Source organism: Anastrepha ludens, chromosome X (assembly GCF_028408465.1).
Source record: "Anastrepha ludens isolate Willacy chromosome X, idAnaLude1.1, whole genome shotgun sequence".
Taxonomy (NCBI): domain Eukaryota; kingdom Metazoa; phylum Arthropoda; class Insecta; order Diptera; family Tephritidae; genus Anastrepha; species Anastrepha ludens.
Window position 1 is genome coordinate 48,310,000 of NC_071503.1, and position 19,011 is coordinate 48,329,010.

The following is a 19,011-nucleotide window of genomic DNA, read 5'->3' on the forward strand; positions in this document are numbered from 1 at the left end:
CGTCGAAATAATGAAGCATTATTGCCCAAAAACTTGCTTCCTACGGTAAAGCACGGTGGTGGCTCCATAATGGTTTGGGGCTGCATGTCAGCGGCTGGGGTGGGTAATTTAACATTTATTGATATTAATATGGATCGCATGGTAAATTTGGACCTTCTCAAAGATAATTCGAAGCAATCCGCGAGTAAACGGGGTCTTACGGCGGGTTGGTACTTTCAGCAAGATAACGACCCAAAACATACCGCTGGTGTTGTCAAAGAATGGCTACTATATAATGTGCCCCATCAACTTCATTCCCCACCCCAGTCACCGGATTTGAACCCCATAGAGAATTTATGGGATGAATTGGATCGTCGCATTAGGAAAAGGACAATTAAAAATAAACAGGACCTCAAAAATGCTTTACTTGAAGAGTGGAATTTAATTTCGAATAATTACACAAAAGTATTGGTAAATTCCATGCAAAATAGATTAAATGCTGTTCTAGAAAGTCGTGGCGGACCCACCAAGTATTAATTCTGTTGCCTTTTTATTTCCTTTTAAGTGAAACACATTCTTTTTACAAAGTATGCAGACTTTTCTGTGTTTGGAAAATGAATTTTGTTTGTTTTTGTTAATAAATATTTTTGGATTAAAATTTGTTTGTTAAAATTTATTGTTTGTTGTTAGATTGGATTTGTTTGGAATATATTCTAATGCTACAATGTTAACAGAAATCTCAAAACCTCGCTTTTCAATGGGGTGTGTAGACTTTACTGTGCCACTGTATGTACATAAATGCACGTATACTTTGTATGTAAATAAATGATGGTATATGATAATATACCTAATATGTATGTACATGTCAATAGGAGGTATTTGCATTCAGGAAAAAAGAACGGTTTAAGATAAATCAACACTTATTTTATATTGTATGTCAATTTATAGTTTATGTATTCGACAGCATTTACATACATATGTATGTATGTACATTTGTATATGAAAAACAATAATGCACAAGCGCAAGAACATCATATCACATATGCAAGTATGCCCAAATAACCTTGACTTATGTATGTACACATGTCACAGCACATCACATTCTTACAAGAAATCAAATACACATACGCACTAGTGAACGAGTTTCTTTCTAACAAGTGCAAAAACAATTCTGCTCTATGTATGTATATATACTCACTTTATGTCTTAGCATATATACATACATATACGAGTATACCTGCTTGCCTTCTAAACTTCCTACAAAATAATTGTATTCATATGTTACTACATCCATGCACGTTCATACATTCATGCATATATGCGCGAGCACACTTTTGTCTTTCACCAGTCGATATTCCTAATTTTATACTTACAAAAACACAATACTTTGATAGACGCAAAAGCAACAGCAAGCGCAACGCGATGGCGGCTTTGCCACCACAAATTCTAAAACGTTCTAGAACACAACAAAAACACATACCTCACATGCGCATGTCGCCCAAAGTTAAAATCTAAGCCTAGCGACTACAAAAACAAAATACATTCGTAGACGCAGTCGCAGCGGCCATGATTCTATCAGCGACGGCGCTGAACAATTTAGAACAAAAACAAAAAGTTCATTCATAAGTTAGAGCTCATATTTCAATTTCATTCATAAAACGAGCCGCCCATATGCCAATTTTCGAGACCATTCGAAAATAGTCAATATTGGAATATTTCGCGTGGAATTATTTGCCAATATTTGATAAATCTTAAATTTTTGTCATGTCGGGTGGCCGCGGCTCCGTATGTATGTATGCACCCTTATATGTATGTAAATATGTCTTCTAACTGAGCGACAGTCGCGAGTTAATGCGACTTCCAGCGAATCACACATAGCTGTCCGCAAAGCCGCATATATGTACCTTATGATCAGAAAGTACCGGGAATGTTTAAATTAAACAAAACAGAGTTAAATTTAAGTCAAATTTATATTATCTCCTTCAAAATATGACCCGTCTCAAGCAACACACATGTGCCAACGATTAACCCAGTCCTCCAAACACCCAGGGCAGGCCGATTTGTATTCTCTTTGATCAGTGCGATCGCGCGTTATCATCATGCAAAATCTGAGAATTGTTTGCTCACATTTCCAGCGGTTTGCAACACACAGCATCTCTCTAAGGTTTCAAAACGGATAAATAATATTCTCTATTGACTGTCTGGCCCGATGGAAGGTACTCATGGTGGACTATGCCTTGGCAATCGAAGAAAACAGTCAACATCACCTTCCCGGTTCTTTTTGCTCATAGGGTATACATATCCCATCTTTTCACTGACGGATAAGAAGACGGTCGCAGTTGTTGTTTTTTATATGCATACATTTTGCTTTTGTTGAAGGTTTATATATATTTGTATACATATGCGTGTATGCGTGTTTGGCTTTCTGGATGCATCCATGGATATTAGAATATTTTCTCATCAATATGTGTATGTAAGTAGTTCAGATTTGACTGAAGAGATTAAATATAGGAATGCATATTCATATGATTGCCTTTATGGCTGTTTTACATATAAATTCAAAAAGAGTATGAATAATGTTATATAGAAAATAAATTTCTAAATAACAGGTATTAGAAAAACCTGAATACACTATTTTAAATCAATTCTAATTAAACCAAATACAAAAAATTAAATAAAAATATCGAACAAAGAAAAGTGTGTGCAGGATTTGAACCTGTGTCAAACATGAGACTATGTACAACAAACACAACACGTTTTTCACGATTGCCCTAAACTACAATTAATAATACAATTTTCTAAATCACTCATTTATTCGGTTCGCAGTTTTATATGCACATATTCTGCGTTAGTTGAAAGTTTGTATGCGTAATTATATGCATATGTATGTGTGCATGCGCGTTTGGCTTTCTGGACGGATATTAGAATATTTTCTCATCAATATAATTTGGATTTGATGAAAGAGATTAAAGACATGTGTACATACTTTCTGTTTTGATTGATTTATATAAAAATCAGGTCATATCCAGTATGAACTATTTTATACCGAAAAGAAATTTCCATTTATGAAATACAAAACAAACAGTATTTTAAAGAAATTTTAATTAAAATAAACTCAACAATTTTACCAAACTTTCCTGGTTTGAATTGTAAAAAAAAAATGTGCAAGAAAAAAAAATTTGACTTCAGGACTTGAACCTGAATTAAATACGTGCCAAAAAACAAAACGAATAATTCCGCCGACTTTAGCTTCTGCACCACAAATCAACTGGCGCGCGGCCTTCTTAATCGCAAATTTATTCGCTTCGCTGTGGGCATGAAATAAGTCGATTTCCTTAGTAGTGTGCCGAAAAATCTTATGAACTTCCTCAGTAGTTTGGTAAACGCAGAAAAAATCTGAATTCATGTCCTAGCGTGGTAAGTAAATATAGAAACCCTCCACTCGCGTCACTCGCGTGGTAAATATCTGCAATTCTCACCTCGTGAGGAAAGTTGAATTTGAAATTACCTTAGTTTGAATCTACAAATTAGAACTCGAGAAAAGCTCATTTAACATTTGTTCCTTCTCATTGCATTAACATTCTCTGGTATAACTGCTGGAAGCAGAAAAAGTTGACACAGTTGTTATCATTGAATTAGTTGTGTTGGCAGCGCGCGAGATACAGCCAGTATTAGCAGAGAATGTTAATGCAATGAGAAGGTGCAAATGTTAGTGTGAGCTTTTTTTAGTACAATTGAGATTTGAAAGATTTGAAGTAAGGGAATTTAGCACACCGAGTTTATAGACACCTCACTGACTTTTGCCCACACAAAAATTAGAAACGCCACACATCTTTCACCTCAACACACAACACATTTCTCACCTCGACATTAAACCAATTAAATTTTTACTATTTTCGTATTTTTGAAATAATAAGCGAATACGTAAAATTTATTACATAATTTTTTTTTTCAATTATATTACATTAAAAAAAAACGATTAAAAAAAAAAAAATTTATAAAAAAAAGTTTGCGCCGGGAATTGAACTCGAGTCTAACATGTGGCGAGGAAAAATAGGCGGTGCGTTTATTTCTTCGATTGCTTATTTTTTTACCATTTTGTTACTTTTGAAATGATAAGCGGATACATAAAATTTATTACAAATTTTTTTACGATTAGAGTAGAATGTGGTAAGATAGGTAATTTTTTTTTTGGAGAGCTCTTGCTACGGTGTTTTTGCATTGATTTTGAAAAATAAGCAAGATTTTGAAAGGTTATTTATCTGCTAACATTTTGGTTATACTGACCTATGTTTGGCTAAATATTTTGGAAGCTGCATTCAATAAGACAAAGGTACTTTTTTTTCGATATTTTTAAGATCGGGGGGCGCGATAGGTCACTATATGTGAGGGGAAAATAACAATGTACATGGCTTGGAAAGTAACGTTTTAACTTTTATTTATAGAGTATGAACACTGCACATGTTATAAAAGTTAGGAATTTTTCTTTAATTCATCACGCGAGCACGTAATGTTTCGAACGGAATTTTAAATTGTTTAGAGGCTGATCGAACACTAGCGCCATCTCGGACTTCCGCGATTGCGTTTTTTACGTCCTCTTCACTTCGTTTCGGCGTTTTTCGCACATAATTACGCACCATTTTGCTGCAAAAACATTTACAATTTATTTTATTCAATTAAAAGTAGTGACCTATAATGCCCCCAGACGGCTGACCTATAGTGCCCCCAAGCACATGTTTTATGTTAGTGTCGATATTTTTTTTAAAAACAAAAATATCAAAAAACTAACACATTATTCGTGTTCAGCATTATTTTCTACGTAAAATAAAACTCACCTGACAAATATTTACATACATTAAATGCACTGCTCCGTAGAATAAAAAAAATGCTTTGTCGGAGAAAAGCTCACAAAAAACTAAACGACGCTAGAACTAGGATAACTAATCAATGGTGCCGGCCGAAATGACAGTCGCGAACGTTGTTCCCCACCACGTATTCAATTCACATAAGACGAGTGACCTCTGCAAAAACAGTGCGACGAAAACCCCACCTACCTATTGTGCCCCCATACCTATCTTACCCCATTCTACTCTACATTAAAAAAAAAAAATTTAAAAACGAAAAAAAAAAATTTGCACCGAGAATTGATGGCGAGTCACGTGGGGAAGATAAATACGCAGAGCGTTTATTTCTGCGCCTGCGTTGTGAACAAAAGGTTTTGCGCATGCGCGCGACGCGAATAAATATTAATAAAGTTCTGAAAGTAATTCATGAAGTTTTTCATTACACACATACCGTGGCACAGTAAAGTCTACATACCCCATTGAAATTGAGGTTTTGAGATTTCTGTTAACATTGTAGCATTAGAATATATTCCAAACAAATCCAAACTAAAAAAAAACAATAAATTTTAACAAAAAAATTTTAATCCAAAAATATTTATTAACAAAAACAAACAAAATTCATTTTCCAAACACAGAAAAGTCTGCATACGGCTTTGTAGTGGAGTACACAAAATGCAGTTCTGTACTCAAACAGTGCTACCAATCACTTCAGGCGTCTTTACTAGATACCGTTAGTTAGAAAGAAGTTTAGTTCTTCGATATTAATATTGTAGCTGTGTTAATTGAACCAAAATGGGTAAAGAAATCTGTGTTAAAGTACGTGAGCTAATTGTGAAATATTATAAGGAAAAAAAATCTTTAAGAGAGATAGGAGAACTGGTCGGACATCCAAAATCAAGCATTCAAACAATTATTCGGAAATATAATCACACTAATAGCAGAGAATGTTAATGCAATGAGAAGGAGCAAATGTTAAATGAGCTTTTTTCGAGTTCTAATTTGTAGATTCAAACTAAGGTAATTTCAAATTCAACTTTGCTCACGAGTGGGGAATTGCAGATATTTACCACGCGAGTGACGCGAGTGGAGGGTTTCTATATTTACTTACCACGCTAGGACAGGAATTCAGATATTTTCTGCGTTTACCAAACTACTGAGGAAGTTCATAAGATTTTTCGGCACACTACTAAGGAAATCGAAGCGAATAAATTTGCGATTAAGAAGGCCGCGCGGCAGTTAATTTGTGGTGCAGAAGCTAAAGTCGGCGGAATTATTCGTTTTGTTTTTTGACACGTATTTAATTCAGGTTCAAGTCCTGAAGTCATAATTTTTTTCTTGCACATTTTTTTTTACAATTCAAACCAGGAAAGTTTGGTAAAATTTTTTAGTTTATTTTAATTAAAATTTCTTTAAAATACTGTTTTTTTTTTATTTTATAAATGGAAATTTCTTTTCGGTATAAAATAGTTCATACTGGATATGACCCCAGCAAGAAGAGTGCTGGTCACGTTACCGATCACGTAACCGGCACGCGTGACCGTTAAACGGTCACTAACCACACCTCTTTACAATCACGTTGTTCAAAGCGTTGGGAAAATCGTGCCAAAAACTTTGTGTACGTGTGATTTTCTATCCCTTTCATACATATGGATTCGTTTCAGTGCCAGTTTCATATAAACGTAGCGACGAACAAAATAACTTTTAGGCCAGCGCCGGCAGCACAGCGTGATAGCCTAGCGGCTAGCAATGTGGGCTTCCGATCCAAAATCCTTGGTTCGAATCACAAAAAAAAAAATTTTTTTATACATTTATTTTATTTTGTTTTATGATATGTTTATGAGGAGATTTTTTTCATGGCAGAAATACACTCGGTGTTTTGCCATTGCCTGCTGATGGGCGACCGCTATTAGAAAAATGTTTTTATTAATTTTGCTTTCACCGAGATTCGAACTGACGTTCTCTCTGTGAATTCTGAATAGTAGTCACGCACCAACCCATTCGGCTACGCCGTCTGTTTACTTTGACTGTTGCAAAAATGAGGAAAAATATATGAATGAAGTTTGCTTACTGCTTACACATTTGCCAAAGGTTGACAATTTGATTCTCGGCCTACTTTGATATCAAAAAGAGAGAAAAGATATCTTTTTGACTTATTGCTTTGACAGCCACTTGCCGTTTTTTTTCGGTTTTTTTTCTATTGATGCAAAAGTGAGAAAAAATATATGAATGAAGTTTGCTTACTGCTTACACGTTTTTCAAAGGTGACGGAGAATCAAAAAAAGTCGATTTTCAAACAAATACGAGTGCATATGTGTTTGTAACACACAAAAAAGTGTAATTGTGTTAGAGTTTCGGTCACGCAGGTTTTGCTGGGACCTGATTTTTATATAAATCAATCAAAACAGAAAATATGTACATATGTCTATAATCTATTTCATCAAATCCAAATTATATTGATGAGAAAATATCATTCTAATATCCGTCCAGAAAGCCAAACGCGCATACACAGATACATATGCAAATAATTACGCATACAAACTTTCAACTAACGCAGAATATGTGCATATAAAACTGCGAATCGAATAAAAGAGTGATTTAGAAAATTGTATTATTAATTGTAGTTTAGGGCAATCGTGAAAAACATGTTGTGTATGTTGTACATAGTCTCATGTTTGACACAGGTTCAAATCCTGCACACAGTTTTCTTTGTTCGATACTTTTATTTAATTTTTTGTATTTGGTTTAATTAGAATTGATTTAAAATAGTGTATTCAGGTTTTTCTAATACCTGTTATTTAGAAATTTATTTTCTATATAACATTATTCATACTTCTTTTGAATTGATTTATATGTAAAACAACCATAAAGGCAATGCATATGAATATGCATTCATATATGTATGTATGTATTTAATCTCTTCAGTCAAATCTGAACTACTTACATACACATATTGATGAGAAAATATTCTAATATCCATCCAGAAAGCCAAACGCGCATGCACGCATAAACATATATACAAACCTTCAACGAACGCAAAATGTATGCATACAAAAAACAACAGCTGCGACCGTCTTCTTGTCCGTCAGTGAAAAGATGGGATATCTATACCCTATGAGCAAAAAGAACCGGGAAGGTGATGTTGACTGTTTTCTTCGATTGCCAAGGCGTAGTGCACCATGAGTACCTTCCATCGGGCCAGACAGTCAATAAAGAATATTATTTATCCGTTTTGAAGCCTTTGAGAGATGCTGTATATTGCAAACGGCCGGAAATGTGAGCAAACAATTCTTGGATTTTGCGTGATGATAACGCGCATCGCACCGATCAAAGAGATCAAAGAGAATACGACGAAGGAGCTGAAGGCCATGTCGGCCTACCGGGGCTGTTTGGAGAACTGGGTTAAACGTTGGCACATGTGTGTTGCTTCAGACAGGTCATATTTTGAAGGAGATAATATAAATTTGCCTGAAATTTAACTCTGTTATGTTTTATTTAAACATTCCCGGTACTTTTTGATCATAGGGTACATATATGCGGCTTTGCGAACAGAAATGTGTGATTCGCTGGATTTGTTCAAGGAATCTAAGTCGCATTAACTCGCGACTGTCGAACAGTTAGAAGACATATTTACATACATGTAAGGGTGCATACATACATACGGAGCCGCGGCCACTCGATATGACAAAAATTTAAGATTTATCAAATATTGGCAAATAATTCCACGCGAAATATTCCAATATTGACTATTTTCGAATGGTCTCGAAAATTGGCATATGGGCGGCTCGCTTTATGAATGAAATTGAAATATGAGCTCTAACTTATAATGAACTTTTTGTTTTTGTTCTAAATTGTTCAGCGCCGTCGCTGATAGAATCATGGCCGCTGCGACTGCGTCTACGAATGTATTTTGTTTTTGTAGTCGCTAGTCTTAGATTTTAGCTTTGGACGACATGCGCATGTGAGGTATGTGTTTTTGTTGTGTTCTAGAAAATTTTAGAATGTGTGGTGGCAAAGCGGCCATCGCGTTGCGCTTGCTGTTGCTTTTGCGTTTATCAAAGTATTGGGTTTTTGTAAGTATAATATTAGGAATATCGACTGGTGAAAGACCAAAGTACACGGACATACACATACATATTATGTACTTATGTATATTATCATATACCATCATTTATTTACATATAAAGTATACGTTCATTTATGTACATATGTGTGTAATGAAAAACTTCATGAATTACTTTCAGAACTTTATTAATATTTATTCGCGTCGCGCGCATGCACAAAACCTTTTGTTCACAACGCAGGCGCAGAAATAAACGCGCTGCGTATTTATCTTCCCCACGTGACTCGCCATCAATTCTCGGGGCAAATTTTTTTTCTTTTTTCGTTTTTAAATTTATTTTTTTAATGTAATCGTAAAAAAATTTGTAATAAATTTTATGTATCCGCTTATCATTTCAAAAGTAACAAAATGGTAAAAAAATAAGCAGTCGAAGAAATAAACGCACCGCCTATTTTTCCTCGCCACATGTTAGACTCGAGTTCAATTCCCGGCGCAAACTTTTTTTATAATTTTTTTTTTTTAAATCGTTTTTTTTTTTAATGTAATTGAAAAAAAAATTATGTAATAAGTTTTACGTATTCGCTTATTATTTCAAAAATACGAAAATAGTAAAAATTTAATTGGTTTAATGTCGAGGTGAGAAATGTGTTGCGTGTTGAGGTGAAAGATGTGTGGTGTTTCTAATTTTTGTGTGGGCAAAAGTCAGTGAGGTGTCTATAAACTCGGTGTGCTAAATTCCCTTACTTCAAATCTTTCAAATCTCAATTGTACTAAAAAAAGCTCACAGTAACATTTGCACCTTCTCATTGCATTAACATTATCTGCTAATAGTGTAGAAAACAAACCAAGAAGTGGTCGCCCACCTAAACTGACTCCTCGTGCTAAGCGAAAAATATTGTTAGACGTGCAAGAAAATCCAAGAATAACAGCAATAGAAATTGCAAAGCTCTGAAAAATCAGGATATTGCTTCAGTGCATCCAGAAACGGTGAAACATTTATTGAGAAGCAATGGAATCCACAACCGTGTGCCTCGAAAGAAGCCATTCATCAGCAAAATAAATATGGAGAAACGAGTCGAATTCGCTAAGAAATATATTAATGCATACGAAGATTTTTGGGCTAATGTTTTATTTAGTGACGAAAGCAAGTTCAACTTGTTTGGCTATGATGGCAAACAAAAAGTATGGCGTCGAAATAATGAAGCATTATTGCCCAAAAACTTGCTTCCTACGGTGAAGCACGGTGGTGGCTCCATAATGGTTTGGGGCTGCATGTCAGCGGCTGGGGTGGGTAATTTAACATTTATTGATATTAATATGGATCGCATGGTAAATTTGGACATTCTCAAAGATAATTCGAAGCAATCCGCGAGTAAACTGGGTCTTACGGCGGGTTGGTACTTTCAGCAAGATAACGACCCAAAACATACAGCTGGTGTTGTCAAAGAATGGCTACTATATAATGTGCCCCATCAACTTCATTCCCCACCCCAGTCACCGGATTTGAACCCCATAGAGAATTTATGGGATGAATTGGATCGTCGCATTAGGAAAAGGACAATTAAAAATAAACAGGACCTCAAAAATGCTTTACTTGAAGAGTGGAATTTAATTTCGAATAATTACACAAAAGTATTGGTAAATTCCATGCAAAATAGATTAAATGCTGTTCTAGAAAGTCGTGGCGGACCCACCAAGTATTAATTCTGTTGCCTTTTTATTTCCTTTTAAGTGAAACACATTCTTTTTACAAAGTATGCAGACTTTTCTGTGTTTGGAAAATGAATTTTGTTTGTTTTTGTTAATAAATATTTTTGGATTAAAATTTTTTTGTTAAAATTTATTGTTTGTTGTTAGATTGGATTTGTTTGGAATATATTCTAATGCTACAATGTTAACAGAAATCTCAAAACCTCGCTTTTCAATGGGGTATGTAGACTTTACTGTGCCACTGTATGTACATAAATGAACGTATACTTTATATGTAAATAAATGATGGTATATGATAATATACCTAATATGTATGTACATGTCAATAGGAGGTATTTGCATTCAGGAAAAAAGAACGGTTTAAGATAAATCAACACTTATTTTATATTGTATGTCAATTTATAGTTTATGTATTCGACAGCATTTACATACATATGTATGTATGTACATTTGTATATGAAAAACAATAATGCACAAGCGCAAGAACATCATATCACATATGCAAGTATGCCCAAATAACCTTGACTTATGTATGTACACATGTCACAGCACATCACATTCTTACAAGAAATCAAATACACATACGCACTAGTGAACGAGTTTCTTTCTAACAAGTGCAAAAACAATTCTGCTCTATGTATGTATATATACTCACTTTATGTCTTAGCATATATACATACATATACGAGTATACCTGCTTGCCTTCTAAACTTCCTACAAAATAATTGTATTCATATGTTACTACATCCATGCACGTTCATACATTCATGCATATATGCGCGAGCACAGCGCTCCCTTCTTGCTTCCGTGTACTTTTGTCTTTCACCAGTCGATATTCCTAATTTTATACTTACAAAAACACAATACTTTGATAGACGCAAAAGCAACAGCAAGCGCAACGCGATGGCGGCTTTGCCACCACAAATTCTAAAACGTTCTAGAACACAACAAAAACACATACCTCACATGCGCATGTCGCCCAAAGTTAAAATCTAAGCCTAGCGACTACAAAAACAAAATACATTCGTAGACGCAGTCGCAACGGCCATGATTCTATCAGCGACGGCGCTGAACAATTTAGAACAAAAACAAAAAGTTCATTCATAAGTTAGAGCTCATATTTCAATTTCATTCATAAAACGAGCCGCCCATATGCCAATTTTCGCGACCATTCGAAAATAGTCAATATTGGAATATTTCGCGTGGAATTATTTGCCAATATTTGATAAATCTTAAATTTTTGTCATGTCGGGTGGCCGCGGCTCCGTATGTATGTATGCACCCTTATATGTATGTAAATATGTCTTCTAACTGAGCGACAGTCGCGAGTTAATGCGACTTCCAGCGAATCACACATAGCTGTCCGCAAAGCCGCATATATGTACCTTATGATCAGAAAGTACCGGGAATGTTTAAATTAAACAAAACAGAGTTAAATTTCAGTCAAATTTATATTATCTCCTTCAAAATATGACCCGTCTCAAGCAACACACATGTGCCAACGATTAACCCAGTCCTCCAAACACCCAGGGCAGGCCGATTTGTATTCTCTTTGATCAGTGCGATCGCGCGTTATCATCATGCAAAATCTGAGAATTGTTTGCTCACATTTCCAGCGGTTTGCAACACACAGCATCTCTCTAAGGTTTCAAAACGGATAAATAATATTCTCTATTGACTGTCTGGCCCGATGGAAGGTACTCATGGTGGACTATGCCTTGGCAATCGAAGAAAACAGTCAACATCACCTTCCCGGTTCTTTTTGCTCATAGGGTATACATATCCCATCTTTTCACTGACGGATAAGAAGACGGTCGCAGTTGTTGTTTTCATAGGGTACATATATGCGGCTTTGCGAACAGAAATGTGTGATTCGCTGGATTTGTTCAAGGAATCTAAGTCGCATTAACTCGCGACTGTCGAACAGTTAGAAGACATATTTACATACATGTAAGGGTGCATACATACATACGGAGCCGCGGCCACTCGACATGACAAAAATTTAAGATTTATGAAATATTGGCAAATAATTCCACGCGAAATATTCCAATATTGACTATTTTCGAATGGTCGCGAAAATTGGCATATGGGCGGCTCGTTTTATGAATGAAATTGAAATATGAGCTCTAACTTATAATGAACTTTTTGTTTTTGTTCTAAATTGTTCAGCGCCGTCGCTGATAGAATCATGGCCGCTGCGACTGCGTCTACGAATGTATTTTGTTTTTGTAGTCGCTAGTCTTAGATTTTAGCTTTGGACGACATGCGCATGTGAGGTATGTGTTTTTGTTGTGTTCTAGAAAATTTTAGAATGTGTGGTGGCAAAGCGGCCATCGCGTTGCGCTTGCTGTTGCTTTTGCGTTTATCAAAGTATTGGGTTTTTGTAAGTATAATATTAGGAATATCGACTGGTGAAAGACAAAAGTACACGGACATACACATACATATTATGTACTTATGTATATTATCATATACCATCATTTATTTACATATAAAGTATACGTTCATTTATGTACATATGTGTGTAATGAAAAACTTCATGAATTACTTTCAGAACTTTATTAATATTTATTCGCGTCGCGCGCATGCACAAAACCTTTTGTTCACAACGCAGGCGCAGAAATAAACGCGCTGCGTATTTATCTTCCCCACGTGACTCGCCATCAATTCTCGGGGCAAATTTTTTTTCTTTTTTCGTTTTTAAATTTTTTTTTTTAATGTAATCGTAAAAAAATTTGTAATAAATTTTATGTATCCGCTTATCATTTCAAAAGTAACAAAATGGTAAAAAAATAAGCAGTCGAAGAAATAAACGCACCGCCTATTTTTCCTCGCCACATGTTAGACTCGAGTTCAATTCCCGGCGCAAACTTTTTTTATAATTTTTTTTTTTTAAATCGTTTTTTTTTAATGTAATTGAAAAAAAAATTATGTAATAAATTTTACGTATTCGCTTATTATTTCAAAAATACGAAAATAGTAAAAATTTAATTGGTTTAATGTCGAGGTGAGAAATGTGTTGCGTGTTGAGGTGAAAGATGTGTGGTGTTTCTAATTTTTGTGTGGGCAAAAGTCAGTGAGGTGTCTATAAACTCGGTGTGCTAAATTCCCTTACTTCAAATCTTTCAAATCTCAGTTGTACTAAAAAAAGCTCACAGTAACATTTGCACCTTCTCATTGCATTAACATTCTCTGCTAATAGTGTAGAAAACAAACCAAGAAGTGGTCGCCCAGCTAAACTGACTCCTCGTGCTAAGCGAAAAATATTGTTAGACGTGCAAGAAAATCCAAGAATAACAGCAATAGAAATTGCAAAGCTCTGAAAAATCAGGATATTGCTTCAGTGCATCCAGAAACGGTGAAACATTTATTGAGAAGCAATGGAATCCACAACCGTGTGCCTCGAAAGAAGCCATTCATCAGCAAAATAAATATGGAGAAACGAGTCGAATTTGCTAAGAAATATATTAATGCATACGAAGATTTTTGGGCTAATGTTTTATTTAGTGACGAAAGCAAGTTCAACTTGTTTGGCTATGATGGCAAACAAAAAGTATGGCGTCGAAATAATGAAGCATTATTGCCCAAAAACTTGCTTCCTACGGTAAAGCACGGTGGTGGCTCCATAATGGTTTGGGGCTGCATGTCAGCGGCTGGGGTGGGTAATTTAACATTTATTGATATTAATATGGATCGCATGGTAAATTTGGACCTTCTCAAAGATAATTCGAAGCAATCCGCGAGTAAACGGGGTCTTACGGCGGGTTGGTACTTTCAGCAAGATAACGACCCAAAACATACCGCTGGTGTTGTCAAAGAATGGCTACTATATAATGTGCCCCATCAACTTCATTCCCCACCCCAGTCACCGGATTTGAACCCCATAGAGAATTTATGGGATGAATTGGATCGTCGCATTAGGAAAAGGACAATTAAAAATAAACAGGACCTCAAAAATGCTTTACTTGAAGAGTGGAATTTAATTTCGAATAATTACACAAAAGTATTGGTAAATTCCATGCAAAATAGATTAAATGCTGTTCTAGAAAGTCGTGGCGGACCCACCAAGTATTAATTCTGTTGCCTTTTTATTTCCTTTTAAGTGAAACACATTCTTTTTACAAAGTATGCAGACTTTTCTGTGTTTGGAAAATGAATTTTGTTTGTTTTTGTTAATAAATATTTTTGGATTAAAATTTGTTTGTTAAAATTTATTGTTTGTTGTTAGATTGGATTTGTTTGGAATATATTCTAATGCTACAATGTTAACAGAAATCTCAAAACCTCGCTTTTCAATGGGGTGTGTAGACTTTACTGTGCCACTGTATGTACATAAATGCACGTATACTTTGTATGTAAATAAATGATGGTATATGATAATATACCTAATATGTATGTACATGTCAATAGGAGGTATTTGCATTCAGGAAAAAAGAACGGTTTAAGATAAATCAACACTTATTTTATATTGTATGTCAATTTATAGTTTATGTATTCGACAGCATTTACATACATATGTATGTATGTACATTTGTATATGAAAAACAATAATGCACAAGCGCAAGAACATCATATCACATATGCAAGTATGCCCAAATAACCTTGACTTATGTATGTACACATGTCACAGCACATCACATTCTTACAAGAAATCAAATACACATACGCACTAGTGAACGAGTTTCTTTCTAACAAGTGCAAAAACAATTCTGCTCTATGTATGTATATATACTCACTTTATGTCTTAGCATATATACATACATATACGAGTATACCTGCTTGCCTTCTAAACTTCCTACAAAATAATTGTATTCATATGTTACTACATCCATGCACGTTCATACATTCATGCATATATGCGCGAGCACAGCGCTCCCTTCTTGCTTCCGTGTACTTTTGTCTTTCACCAGTCGATATTCCTAATTTTATACTTACAAAAACACAATACTTTGATAGACGCAAAAGCAACAGCAAGCGCAACGCGATGGCGGCTTTGCCACCACAAATTCTAAAACGTTCTAGAACACAACAAAAACACATACCTCACATGCGCATGTCGCCCAAAGTTAAAATCTAAGCCTAGCGACTACAAAAACAAAATACATTCGTAGACGCAGTCGCAGCGGCCATGATTCAATCAGCGACGGCGCTGAACAATTTAGAACAAAAACAAAAAGTTCATTCATAAGTTAGAGCTCATATTTCAATTTCATTCATAAAACGAGCCGCCCATATGCCAATTTTCGAGACCATTCGAAAATAGTCAATATTGGAATATTTCGCGTGGAATTATTTGCCAATATTTGATAAATCTTAAATTTTTGTCATGTCGGGTGGCCGCGGCTCCGTATGTATGTATGCACCCTTATATGTATGTAAATATGTCTTCTAACTGAGCGACAGTCGCGAGTTAATGCGACTTCCAGCGAATCACACATAGCTGTCCGCAAAGCCGCATATATGTACCTTATGATCAGAAAGTACCGGGAATGTTTAAATTAAACAAAACAGAGTTAAATTTAAGTCAAATTTATATTATCTCCTTCAAAATATGACCCGTCTCAAGCAACACACATGTGCCAACGATTAACCCAGTCCTCCAAACACCCAGGGCAGGCCGATTTGTATTCTCTTTGATCAGTGCGATGGCGCGTTATCATCATGCAAAATCTGAGAATTGTTTGCTCACATTTCCAGCGGTTTGCAACACACAGCATCTCTCTAAGGTTTCAAAACGGATAAATAATATTCTCTATTGACTGTCTGGCCCGATGGAAGGTACTCATGGTGGACTATGCCTTGGCAATCGAAGAAAACAGTCAACATCACCTTCCCGGTTCTTTTTGCTCATAGGGTATACATATCCCATCTTTTCACTGACGGATAAGAAGACGGTCGCAGTTGTTGTTTTTTATATGCATACATTTTGCTTTTGTTGAAGGTTTATATATATTTGTATACATATGCGTGTATGCGTGTTTGGCTTTCTGGATGCATCCATGGATATTAGAATATTTTCTCATCAATATGTGTATGTAAGTAGTTCAGATTTGACTGAAGAGATTAAATATAGGAATGCATATTCATATGATTGCCTTTATGGCTGTTTTACATATAAATTCAAAAAGAGTATGAATAATGTTATATAGAAAATAAATTTCTAAATAACAGGTATTAGAAAAACCTGAATACACTATTTTAAATCAATTCTAATTAAACCAAATACAAAAAATTAAATAAAAATATCGAACAAAGAAAAGTATGTGCAGGATTTGAACCTGTGTCAAACATGAGACTATGTACAACAAACACAACACGTTTTTCACGATTGCCCTAAACTACAATTAATAATACAATTTTCTAAATCACTCATTTATTCGGTTCGCAGTTTTATATGCACATATTCTGCGTTAGTTGAAAGTTTGTATGCGTAATTATATGCATATGTATGTGTGCATGCGCGTTTGGCTTTCTGGACGGATATTAGAATATTTTCTCATCAATATAATTTGGATTTGATGAAAGAGATTAAAGACATGTGTACATACTTTCTGTTTTGATTGATTTATATAAAAATCAGGTCATATCCAGTATGAACTATTTTATACCGAAAAGAAATTTCCATTTATGAAATACAAAACAAACAGTATTTTAAAGAAATTTTAATTAAAATAAACTCAACAATTTTACCAAACTTTCCTGGTTTGAATTGTAAAAAAAAAATGTGCAAGAAAAAAAAATTTGACTTCAGGACTTGAACCTGAATTAAATACGTGCCAAAAAACAAAACGAATAATTCCGCCGAATTTAGCTTCTGCACCACAAATCAACTGGCGCGCGGCCTTCTTAATCGCAAATTTATTCGCTTCGCTGTGGGCATGAAATAAGTCGATTTCCTTAGTAGTGTGCCGAAAAATCTTATGAACTTCCTCAGTAGTTTGGTAAACGCAGAAAAAATCTGAATTCATGTCCTAGCGTGGTAAGTAAATATAGAAACCCTCCACTCGCGTGGTAAATATCTGCAATTCTCACCTCGTGAGGAAAGTTGAATTTGAAATTACCTTAGTTTGAATCTACAAATTAGAACTCGAGAAAAGCTCATTTAACATTTGTTCCTTCTCATTGCATTAACATTCTCTGGTATAACTGCTGGAAGCAGAAAAAGTTGACACAGTTGTTATCATTGAATTAGTTGTGTTGGCAGCGCGCGAGATACAGCCAGTATTAGCAGAGAATGTTAATGCAATGAGAAGGTGCAAATGTTAGTGTGAGCTTTTTTTAGTACAATTGAGATTTGAAAGATTTGAAGTAAGGGAATTTAGCACACCGAGTTTATAGACACCTCACTGACTTTTGCCCACACAAAAATTAGAAACGCCACACATCTTTCACCTCAACACACAACACATTTCTCACCTCGACATTAAACCAATTAAATTTTTACTATTTTCGTATTTTTGAAATAATAAGCGAATACGTAAAATTTATTACATAATTTTTTTTTTCAATTATATTACATTAAAAAAAAACGATTAAAAAAAAAAAAATTTATAAAAAAAAGTTTGCGCCGGGAATTGAACTCGAGTCTAACATGTGGCGAGGAAAAATAGGCGGTGCGTTTATTTCTTCGATTGCTTATTTTTTTACCATTTTGTTACTTTTGAAATGATAAGCGGATACATAAAATTTATTACAAATTTTTTTACGATTAGAGTAGAATGTGGTAAGATAGGTAATTTTTTTTTGGAGAGCTCTTGCTACGGTGTTTTTGCATTGATTTTGAAAAATAAGCAAGATTTTGAAAGGTTATTTATCTGCTAACATTTTGGTTATACTGACCTATGTTTGGCTAAATATTTTGGAAGCTGCATTCAATAAGACAAAGGTACTTTTTTTTCGATATTTTTAAGATCGGGGGGCGCGATAGGTCACTATATGTGAGGGGAAAATAACAATGTACATGGCTTGGAAAGTAACGTTTTAACTTTTATTTATAGAGTATGAACACTGCACATGTTATAAAAGTTAGGAATTTTTCTTTAATTCATCACGCGAGCACGTAATGTTTCGAACGGAATTTTAAATTGTTTAGAGGCTGATCGAACACTAGCGCCATCTCGGACTTCCGCGATTGCGTTTTTTACGTCCTCTTCACTTCGTTTCGGCGTTTTTCGCACATAATTACGCACCATTTTGCTGCAAAAACATTTACAATTTATTTTATTCAATTAAAAGTAGTGACCTATAATGCCCCCAGACGGCTGACCTATAGTGCCCCCAAGCACATGTTTTATGTTAGTGTCGATATTTTTTTTAAAAACAAAAATATCAAAAAACTAACACATTATTCGTGTTCAGCATTATTTTCTACGTAAAATAAAACTCACCTGACAAATATTTACATACATTAAATGCACT